Here is a 9,988-nt window from a genome sequence, read left to right on the forward strand (position 1 = left end):
AACAAATAAAACGACTAAGTTAACAAGCTAAAATATGTACAAATAAACCGAACACCAATAAACATGAGTAGATAATTTCAAATGACATCATATTAATTGATTAAAATGTATGATATTTTATGTGCATGAATATATTTTTTTTATTAATTTAACGTATACATTATCATTTATCTAAGGTTGGTATCTACCTGAAGAACCTTATTTGTCACACAAAGACACACCTATATGTTACCTAGTTTTACTTATTTATAACATATATTTATGTAATTTTAATATAAATTGTATCTGTAATAACTGTATATTTTGTAATCAAAACCAATACTGAGAGCTGGTCCGATCTCCGGCGAGAAAATGGAAAGCAGGAGGGTATTCGACGGAGGAGCTTCAGATTCCAGTAATAATAATAATCGAAACGCTACCACTAATCTCTCACTTCAACCTAATTACACTTTCCCAAAACTCCAGGTATATTATATCTATATATATTCCTACATCTATCTATATATACGCACTTTATTCAATTTCAGCTTTAGGATACTCGACTATTAATTGCATGATTACCATGTACACAAGTCAATTTCACCTTCATAGAATATTAGATCTCCTTTTGATCATTCGGTTCAGATTCGGACTGTGTTGAGTGAATTTGATCTGTGAATTAGGGTTTTTGGAAGCTTATGGTGCTAGTGCCTTTGATTTCAGGAAACATTAGAGCACTTAGCATCAATTGATCCGATACACTTGTGCAATGAAGCTAAACTCGAGTACTGTCGTGCCACACGAGACTTAAGAAGCTGCGGACGTTGTGTTCAAAGTGTGTTGACTTCGTGTGGTCATGCCTCTTTATGTGAAGAATGCAGCCCGCGCTGTGATGTTTGCCCGGTATGCAGATTTCCGATACCGAAAACTGGGAATAGACTTACTCGATGCCTGTTTTATGAGTGCGTTGAGGCAGGTCTTATTTCCAAAAGGTATGATGATAGGTTTCAAGAAAAAGATGGTGACAAACAACCGACGACTGATGTTGAAAGACTGCATTCGTTCTTTGATGTTGCGTTGGAGAACAATTTGTTATCATTGATCTGCCACTATATCCTTAAGTCCAAGATACGCTTATAATAATCTGGTTTCGATAAGTCTGAGATACGTTTATCTTAACAGTTTGTTAATAGATATCACAGATGTTTGTATGGATGAAAGTGCTGTTTCTAGTGACCCGATTGTTGCTTTATTGTTGGATGAAGTGGTTGTGAAAGACTGGTGCAAGAGGATGTTTAAAAATATTATTGCTGACCTTAAGCCAATTTGTATCCTTCAACGTTTTGATGTGTGTGCACTGTTTTAACGTTTGTTGTAGAATTGACCGACTTCTTTGATGTTGTAAAGATAATCTTGATGCTGAGAAATCGAAGGAAAAGTCAAGTGTGCTTCTCAAGTTTACAGTGAGGCTAAGTGGCATATCAACCATTCTTGAAGAATTGGAATCTTCTTTGAAAGATTCTCTTTCTGCACAGCTTCATGATATTTACCATCTACAGGAGAGCATATTAAAGACAAAGCAGGTTAGATTTAGACTTTTGGTAAATATTATCTTTTTAGTATGCGTTGTAATAGACTTGTGGATCATGATATCTAGTTAGGCAGTCATGCGTTACTTGTGATAACGGGTTCATTATAAAGTGTATTTTTTGTTGGAAATTTGTTTACTTAATTAATGAATGAACATGAACAAAACTTTTTCTTCATTTAGTTAAACGAGCGAACATGAGCACATGTTTCGTTCATTCACTTATGCTTGTGAACATTCGTTTACATTTGCTTATGTTCGTAAGTTTGCATATTTAAGTTTATGTATTCATTTAAATTGTTAGGCTCGTTACAATTTAGTCTAGTTTTATTAATTTTTAAGGCTCAACAGATTGATATTCACATTTACTTAGAAAGTTATAATTGGTGCCAGCTCAGTTATATTCATTTATATTTGTTTATGTTTAGTTAATTCATTCGTTTACGTTCGTGTGAACCATCTGTTTGTACCATTAGCAAACAGACATAAACAAACACGTTCATTTAATTAACTGAGTAACTGACGAACACAAACAAGAAAACCCTTACGTTTAATTGTCTGCGTCCGATTGTTTGTTAGCTAAAGTTAAATGGTTCACTTGTTCGTTTACATACCTAGTATTTTTTAACATGTCAACTTCCTAAATTGCGTTATTCAAGTATTTAGATTGTTTCTAATGATGCTATTATTTTCTAATCAAGTTGACACATTTAGTATTCAATTAAAAAATGGACAAAAGTGTGCGGGTCAACCCAAACCCGTTTGACCCCGTTATTTTTTTACGTGCTTGCACTCGGATTCCCAGCATATGGAGATGATGATTTGGTACACAAGGCACAGGTTTCTTGAAGATCTAAATCGCCATGAGAGTTTCTCATCTTGGCAATCTGATGTTCGTGAAAGAAGATCAATGTCTATAAAGCGCGCCTGGCAGTCCCCTATTGAAACCTCATCGCCACATGATGTGATCCTGTTCATTGATGATGCTTTATCAAATCTTGACAAACAAGAAGTGTATCCACCAGATAAAGAGCATGAACTAGAAATCGCAGGATTATCATTTTCCAGAGCCAAAATGGAGGGTATTATAGGAAGTTATCCTTTTGAAAACATGAAATCGGCTATTGATATTCTCTTTTTATGTGGAAGCTCGGATTTGGTGGTAGCAAAGCAAGCAACTGTATCCTTTTTCATGTATTATATATAGGCCTGTAAATGAACCGAATGCTCAGTGAACTGTTCGTGAATATTTGTTTATTTAACAAACGAACGAACACGAACAACATTTTTTGCTCATGTAGTTAAATGAATGGACATGAACACATGCCTCGTTTAGTCATTTATGTTTGTAAACATTCATTTATACAAGTTTGCTCATTTATATATTCATTAAAACCTTTTAGGTCTATCACAATATATTCTAGTTTTATGAAATCAAAATCACCCATTACAAGTTAGTCTAGTTTTATTATTAATTGTTTGGTCCAACATATTGACGTCCACGTTTAGTGTTTACTTTCAATTGGTCACTTAATTATGTTTGTTTATGTCCCGATCATCTATGTTCACTTAAGTTTGCTTGTTTATGTTTAACTGTGTTCGTTCGTTTACACTGTTAACGAATGAACATACACAAACCTGAACACGTTCATTTTCTTAACACACGAACATGAATAAGCAAACTCCATTCGTTTAATTGTTCATGTTTATTCGTTTGTTAAATTAAATTTAAACGAACAAACATGAATATGCACTGCTCATGTTCGTTTGGTTCGTTTACTGGCCTAATTATACATTACTAGGCCAAATATTTTTCCTTTTTTTTGACAAAACAATGATTTAATATTTATATCTCCTTAACTTAAAATAGTTTTTATATTATCTATTCGACCGGCTCTGGAAAATACCAGATGATAAGTGGAGATTCTGTGTAGACGATTTTTCTGCTACGTTTAATATCACGAGGCATTCAATAATGGAATCATTTACTTTCTATCTGCTAGATGACCACAGTGATGAGGCCCTACAGGTAATTTTCTTTTTTCTTTCATATTTTCTTGTAGTTTTAGTTTTATGTTTTAATCATTAATCGGTGTCATTTTATAGGAAGCTTGTCATCTTCTTCCCGAGATCGTGGGCCCGCAACACATCCGAAAGTTGCACAAGTATTATTGGAAAGACAAAATCCTTATTCAGCTCTTATGGTTTTAAGGTGGTCAGGTAGTGATAATGGGGCCGAGTTGGTCTCACTTAACGAGGCGATTACTGCGGTTCGGGTCCGAGTTGAGTGTGGTTTTCTGATTGAAGCGTTTATGTATCAGAGATCGGTTTGCACAAAAGTTAAGGCAAACAAAGTGTGACAATTAAACGATGATTCTGAAGATGGGTTGAGTTGGTTGGAGATACTCGTATCAGAAATTTGTCTTCTTTGCATTCGAAGGAATTTAATCGATCGGATTATCGGGCTACCGTGGAATTTAAATGAGGAGAAACACTTGCATAAGTGTCTTCTGGATTATGCTCTTGAAACACCTTTAACAAATATAGGAAGTCTTCTTCTTGTCTTCTATCTTCAGGTGATGTGTACAAATGTGCTGACGCGGACTTTGAAAATTGAACATTTTATTAAATTGCATTTTTTTTTGTCATTTTAGCGTTACCGATACCTTGAAGCGTATCAAGTTGATAGGAAGATTAGAAGCGTTGAGGAAGATTTCATTTCTAAGAATCTTGTTAATGAAGATGTGAAAAACCGAATGGTTGACATGCAACGTTTGAGAGCCGGGTTAGTTGTAAGTTATCTTTCGCAATCTTTTTAATTTTAATGTTACATGTGGTAGAAATATGAGAGGAACATGCTTTATTGTTGCAACTGATATATAAGAAACTTAGTAAAAAGTCAACATTGCAATCAATAGAGGCGTATAAATGAACTGAACGAACATGAATGGAGCATGCTCGTGTTCGTTCATTTAACTTTAACAGAACAAACGAGCGAACACGAATAATTAAACGTACATGTTTTTCTTGTTTGTGTTCGTTTGTTAACACAAACAAGAATTTTACTGGGTTTCTTTGAAAGCAACCTCTCTATTCTTTGGGATAGAAGAACGTTTTGCCTACATCTCACCCTACCCAGACCCAGCTAATAGCTGTGCTATTGGTGGGAATTTTATTGGGTTTGGTTGTTGTTGTTAACAATGTAAACAAGCTGTTCAGAATGTAAACGGACAAACATAACTGAACATAGATAAATGAACATACCTGAGCTAAAACCAATTTTAAGTAAATGTGAACAACAATGTATCAGGCTTAAAGAAGTTATTAAAACTATAGATTAAATTGTAATGGGCCTAAACGTAAACTAGCAAACATAAATGAACGTAATCGAACAAACATAAACAAATTAAATGAACGAAGCATTCACAAGCATATAAGAACAAACAAGACATGCGTTCGAGTTCGTTTGTTTAACTAAACAAAAAAAAGTTTTCGTTCATGTCTGTTTGTTTATTAGATAAACAGACATAACCAAGCGTCCAGTCGAACGACGGTTCATTTGAACGTTCGGTTCATTTACGCAGATAAGATATCTGATTATTATCATGCTTGATTGATTGAGCTGTGGTTCACAGGACAAAAGCATACAGCTATTGCCAGAAGTTGACCAAGAAAAAGTCAAAAATGGAGATATGACTGAGTTTACCTTCCCAGAAAATAACAACAATGCTCCAGAAAACCCTAATCTTTTCAATTCTAGCAACTTAACCTCATCATCATCATCATCATCATCATCATCATCGTACTCAGTATATCCCACCAATAGCAATGCTATGGTAGGGTCTGAGGAGGGTAAGATGTAGACAGCCTTACCTCTATCCCATAGGGATAGAGAGGCTGCTTCCGGTGAGACCCCCGGCTCGATAGTAGTTTTGAATCAAGCCTTGGACATAAGACACATAACACTCTATCATCGGGACACCGGCTGATTGGTGCATGTGCCCTTGTCTTTCGGCTATCAACGCCACCACATGATACCTGATTAACCTTCCGCCACTTTTAACGTTATAAACACCTCTTTTCTTCTTCAAATGAACCGTCGTTCGACTTAACCTCTTCTTACATAAACACCTCTTTTCTTCTTCAATCGGGTGAGGAAACCCCGTCACCAAAATCAAATTTTGGTGGATTAACAAATTACAATACTCCCGTTTCAAAATCTGTCATCAAATTTGATTATAACAACATCTACGACACCGTTAAAAGAATTTAACCGAGGCTCTTCAAGGATTTGGAAGAATAAGTATCTTCAAAACGAGTCGGTTGACCAGATTCCAAGATCTAGGAATATTGCTAGTGCTAATCTTGAAGATTCATCTAGTAGTATGAGTGTCTTATTAAAGTCAAAAGCTTCTGGTAAATCTGCATGGTTGAGTAGACTCGGTAAAGATGCTGGCATGGAGGATGTTATGGATATGTGTTGGAGGTATGAGAATATATTCTTTTCCTTTTTAACTTATTACTCTCTTATATCATGAAAAAGCTACATTTGTTTATGTTATAGTTTTAAGTTAAATATGCTTTGACTGTTTATCATCAATATTTTCTAAAGCTGATAATGGACAATTATGTAATTTACTAATTTTAATTTGGAATATTTTCAAAAAAGGCAAGGCTGTATTTTTCTTGAAAAATGAAAGTTCATTTCTTTTAAGGAGCATAATGTTTTTTTCCCTTAAGTTTTTTTCTTTTTTTAGCGATCCCGTATGTTTTATTTTGGAACCATGGATGATTTATAAGCTAGCATTTTATTTTTTCTAGAATAATCACTTAACATTTGCGTTTTTATTAGTCAAATATCTAAAATATCCTCAGAAACAACATTGATCAGCCTTGTGGATGATAATCAATGTTATATTATGATTCTAGGCTGTTCATGAGCCGAGCCGAGACAATGCAAGCACAGGCTCAGCACAGATTTGAACCTGAGCTGAAAATTTGAGCTGTAGCCCGGCTTGGCTCGATTTGGCTCAGTTTTAATAAAAATAATGACAAATTTTATGAATTGCACAAACAAAACGAACACTTCAACTTTCCATGAACAAAACAAACACCGAGCTGAAAATTTGAAGTGTTTTATTATAACTGAGCCGAGCTTTACAGCCCTAGAATCATAGCATTGATTGTCATCCAGAAGACTGATCATTTCTGTTTCTGAGTGTATTTTAGATATTTGAATAATATGCAAATGCATATGTTAAAGCGATTATTTTAGAATAAAAATAGTGCTAACTTATAAACAATCAACTATTCCTAGAGAAAAATTAAAAGATTTTAGGAAAAGAGAACATTGTGCTCCTAATTAATTTCAGAAAAAAATGAACTTTCTTTTTGTAGAAAAGCAGAGTTTTTCCGCTTTTGGAAATATTCCTAGTGAAAATTACGTAGTTGTCTCCATTATCAACTTCATAAACAAGCTCAAATTTTTAACTTGGTTTCAAATTTGAATTCTCTGGCTCGGCTCATCAACAGCCCTAGTGATGATTCTTAATGGACAAAAATGTAATCTTTGCTCAGCAACAAAGATGAAAGGCTTCCTGTGCAAACAAATATGAACGGTGGGCCCAGATGGCGGTCAGATGATGCAAGTGACCATGAAGATCAGCAGAGCATTGATAGACTGACAGGCGGCGTTTCCACAAGAAGATTAAGAAGAAGCAGGCTCACCAGAATATGACTTGTTTCAAGATTTCACGGACCCAGAATATGACTCGGTTAAAAGTAGGTGACAGTTTTTTTCTGGCATAGTTTTGTATCTTATTAGAAGATGAGTACAAATAGTGTTCATTTGAAACTTGTGTCGTTATCAAACAACTTATTTTTTGTATCTATTGCATGTTTACTCATAATCAATTAATCTTTTCTCAAATTTTCGTGTTTAGTTTGAATTTGATTTATTAATAATAGTTAAATTGGAAAAAAATGAGATTTGTGTCCAACAAGTTCCATCGAACAGTTTTAGTTTCACATCATGAGAAAGGATTTTGACTACGAAGCAAGCATTTTGACTAGTGATCTGGTTTTAAAACTATAAACTAGTTATTTGTATCTAACTAGTATTACCATCCCCCCCCCCCAGCGTTTGCTGCGGCAGGGTATAAAACCGCGATTTACATATCCACTCCACTCAAATATATGGAGTTACCACCACCGCCACCTTCGCTCGCCATCCCCTCTCCCACGGCCAGGAACCAACGTTAACCATTATGAAAACTAAACAAAGTGCAGACTGTAGGTCAACCACACACGCTCGTTGCGTAATGTTGGCACACAAAAATTAGACCGAATCTTAAAATAAAGAAAAAAAATTAACTAAGTCAACTTAACATCTGCGTATTATGACGGGGATATGTTAAACAGCGAAAATAGACATAAAAACGTTGAACCACACACATGCGTTGCAGCTTGTTAACTCGTTAAATTTAGACGTAAATGTTAAACAAAAAAAATTGTAAAAGATGAAAAAGTACGGTAGACCAAAGTTGAAGGTGGAAAAATGTTGGCAGCTAAAACTAAAAAATATTTTACGACATATTTGTAAACTATGAAAAGTGTAGGGGTCAAAAGAAAAATATAAAGAATATTACATGTACAAATTGGATGCACTTTGTACAAAAGAGTGAGGCATAGTTCTCAACAAATGTATTTGTATAAATTTGAGGCGGTGAGGACGACCGCAAGTTGCAAGGTGGCGGTTGTTGTTCGACAATATTTCGGAATGAATGTCAAAAAGAATGAATCTAAAGCGATTCATTCCAATTCAAACTTATTTCATTTTCTAAGTAAACATGTTACTATGAATCATACTGATTAGATTTAATTCTATTGAAGATGAACAAACCACTCCTAAACATATAAAACTAAACGTGTATAACAGAAACCAAACTAAGTATGAATATACCGGTTATGACTCATGTATACATTAAAAAGCCAATTTGCTTACTGTTAAAACCAATTTGGTAATCAAACAAAAGACCAATAAAGAGAAGAAACTAAAAAAAAAGAAGTAATGATACCAATTTGGTAATCAAGAAAAAAAAAATGTATCATGTGTACATGAGTATTTACGGTTAAATCATCTTTTATGTAAATCTCATCGGTCATATAATAACTTTATAGATTATTTATTAGGTAATTAAAAATCTAATTAATAATTAAACTACAATCCACTTGTTATGTAGGGGTAGGTGAATTTTACATATAACAACTTAAGAATAAAATACTCATTGCATATCATATATTTTTCTTTTACCAATGCTATGTGAGGTGTGAACGGCGAGAGGTGAGTTTGACACATAGGCAACACGTATGCGATGGAGGTTTTGTGTTTTGATTCTGAAATGCGAAATGCGTTTGTGAGGTGAGGTAGAAATGAATCATTGGACTATATATGATATTTAGAAAAATGAGAAAAAAAAAAAACCTAAACTCGTGCCCGTGCTGTGATTGTGTCCCATGCCAAAGGGGTCAACCTAAGTGGTTAACCCCTGTAGAAGCAACAAAGAAAATAATAGTAGTTAAAAAAGAAAACCTTATTCTAATAGTTTTTTAATTTATCTTTTCAATAATATCATCTTTTCATGTATCCATCTCTTCTTTATAATTTTTTATTATACTAATAATTAAACATTTTTAAGTTAAATAATCACTCTTAAATCAAAGTGAGCTACAAGTACAAAAGGAGGGATCTTCAAAGATTTATTAGAGATATTGTTGTTCTTTACATTATCCTATACGGCTGCACATATAGGGCCCCAATTATCGTTTTTGTTCTTTTCTATTATTCACATGATTTGGTACTTCATAGATAAATAAAGGACCCTATCAGGGACACCTAGGCATCTTTTATACATCCCGTATAGAATTATACGAAAAGCTATACGGGGCTCTATACGTCCTTTATAGAACTATACGGGGTGTATTGGTTGGTTTTTTAGAAAAAAAGGTGCAGATGTTCAAAGAATTCTCCTAAATAAATGATCTCTTTGTTATTTAAATTATCATTGAATATATAAATATATAGTTTTCATGTCGGAAGATTTTTGTGATAATATAAATTAATAATGCAGCTACTTATGACTTTATGAGATCACATCCTGTTTTGTATCATACATAAGTAGAATTATAAAAGTTAATTAGAGACTTATATCTTTCTTGTGCATGTTTAATCACTAGAAAAGTAGAAATATAAACATCAATGAAATTTTATCTCAAAATTTGAAATTTGTAGTAAAGATAAGAACTCAATTCATTAAGAAGCATTAATACAAAAAATACATATCTATGTGGAAAATCCAATATAAAGAATATTTAACGTACAAAGTCTTTTTGCGTCATATTGCGCATGAAATAAATTGATTA

At 33.7% G+C, this 9,988-nt stretch overlaps 1 pseudogene across 1 annotated transcript; it reads left to right on the plus strand.

Annotated features, from left to right (window-relative positions):
- The first annotated feature begins 318 nt into the window (after positions 1-318).
- LOC143612560 (E3 ubiquitin-protein ligase HOS1-like) lies at positions 319-7,304 on the plus strand (annotated as a pseudogene). Its single transcript, XR_013149962.1, has 11 exons — positions 319-465; positions 703-1,100; positions 1,162-1,307; positions 1,387-1,562; positions 2,373-2,747; positions 3,438-3,596; positions 3,674-4,143; positions 4,222-4,359; positions 5,203-5,336; positions 5,681-6,053; positions 7,145-7,304. The product of XR_013149962.1 is annotated as an E3 ubiquitin-protein ligase HOS1-like (transcript).
- Positions 7,305-9,988: the final 2,684 nt, after the last annotated feature.

Source organism: Bidens hawaiensis, unplaced genomic scaffold, assembly GCF_021521415.1.
Source record: "Bidens hawaiensis isolate Kalapana, Puna unplaced genomic scaffold, B.hawaiensis_p1.1 tig00035001_1, whole genome shotgun sequence".
In the NCBI taxonomy this organism is placed as follows: Eukaryota; Viridiplantae; Streptophyta; class Magnoliopsida; order Asterales; family Asteraceae; genus Bidens; species Bidens hawaiensis.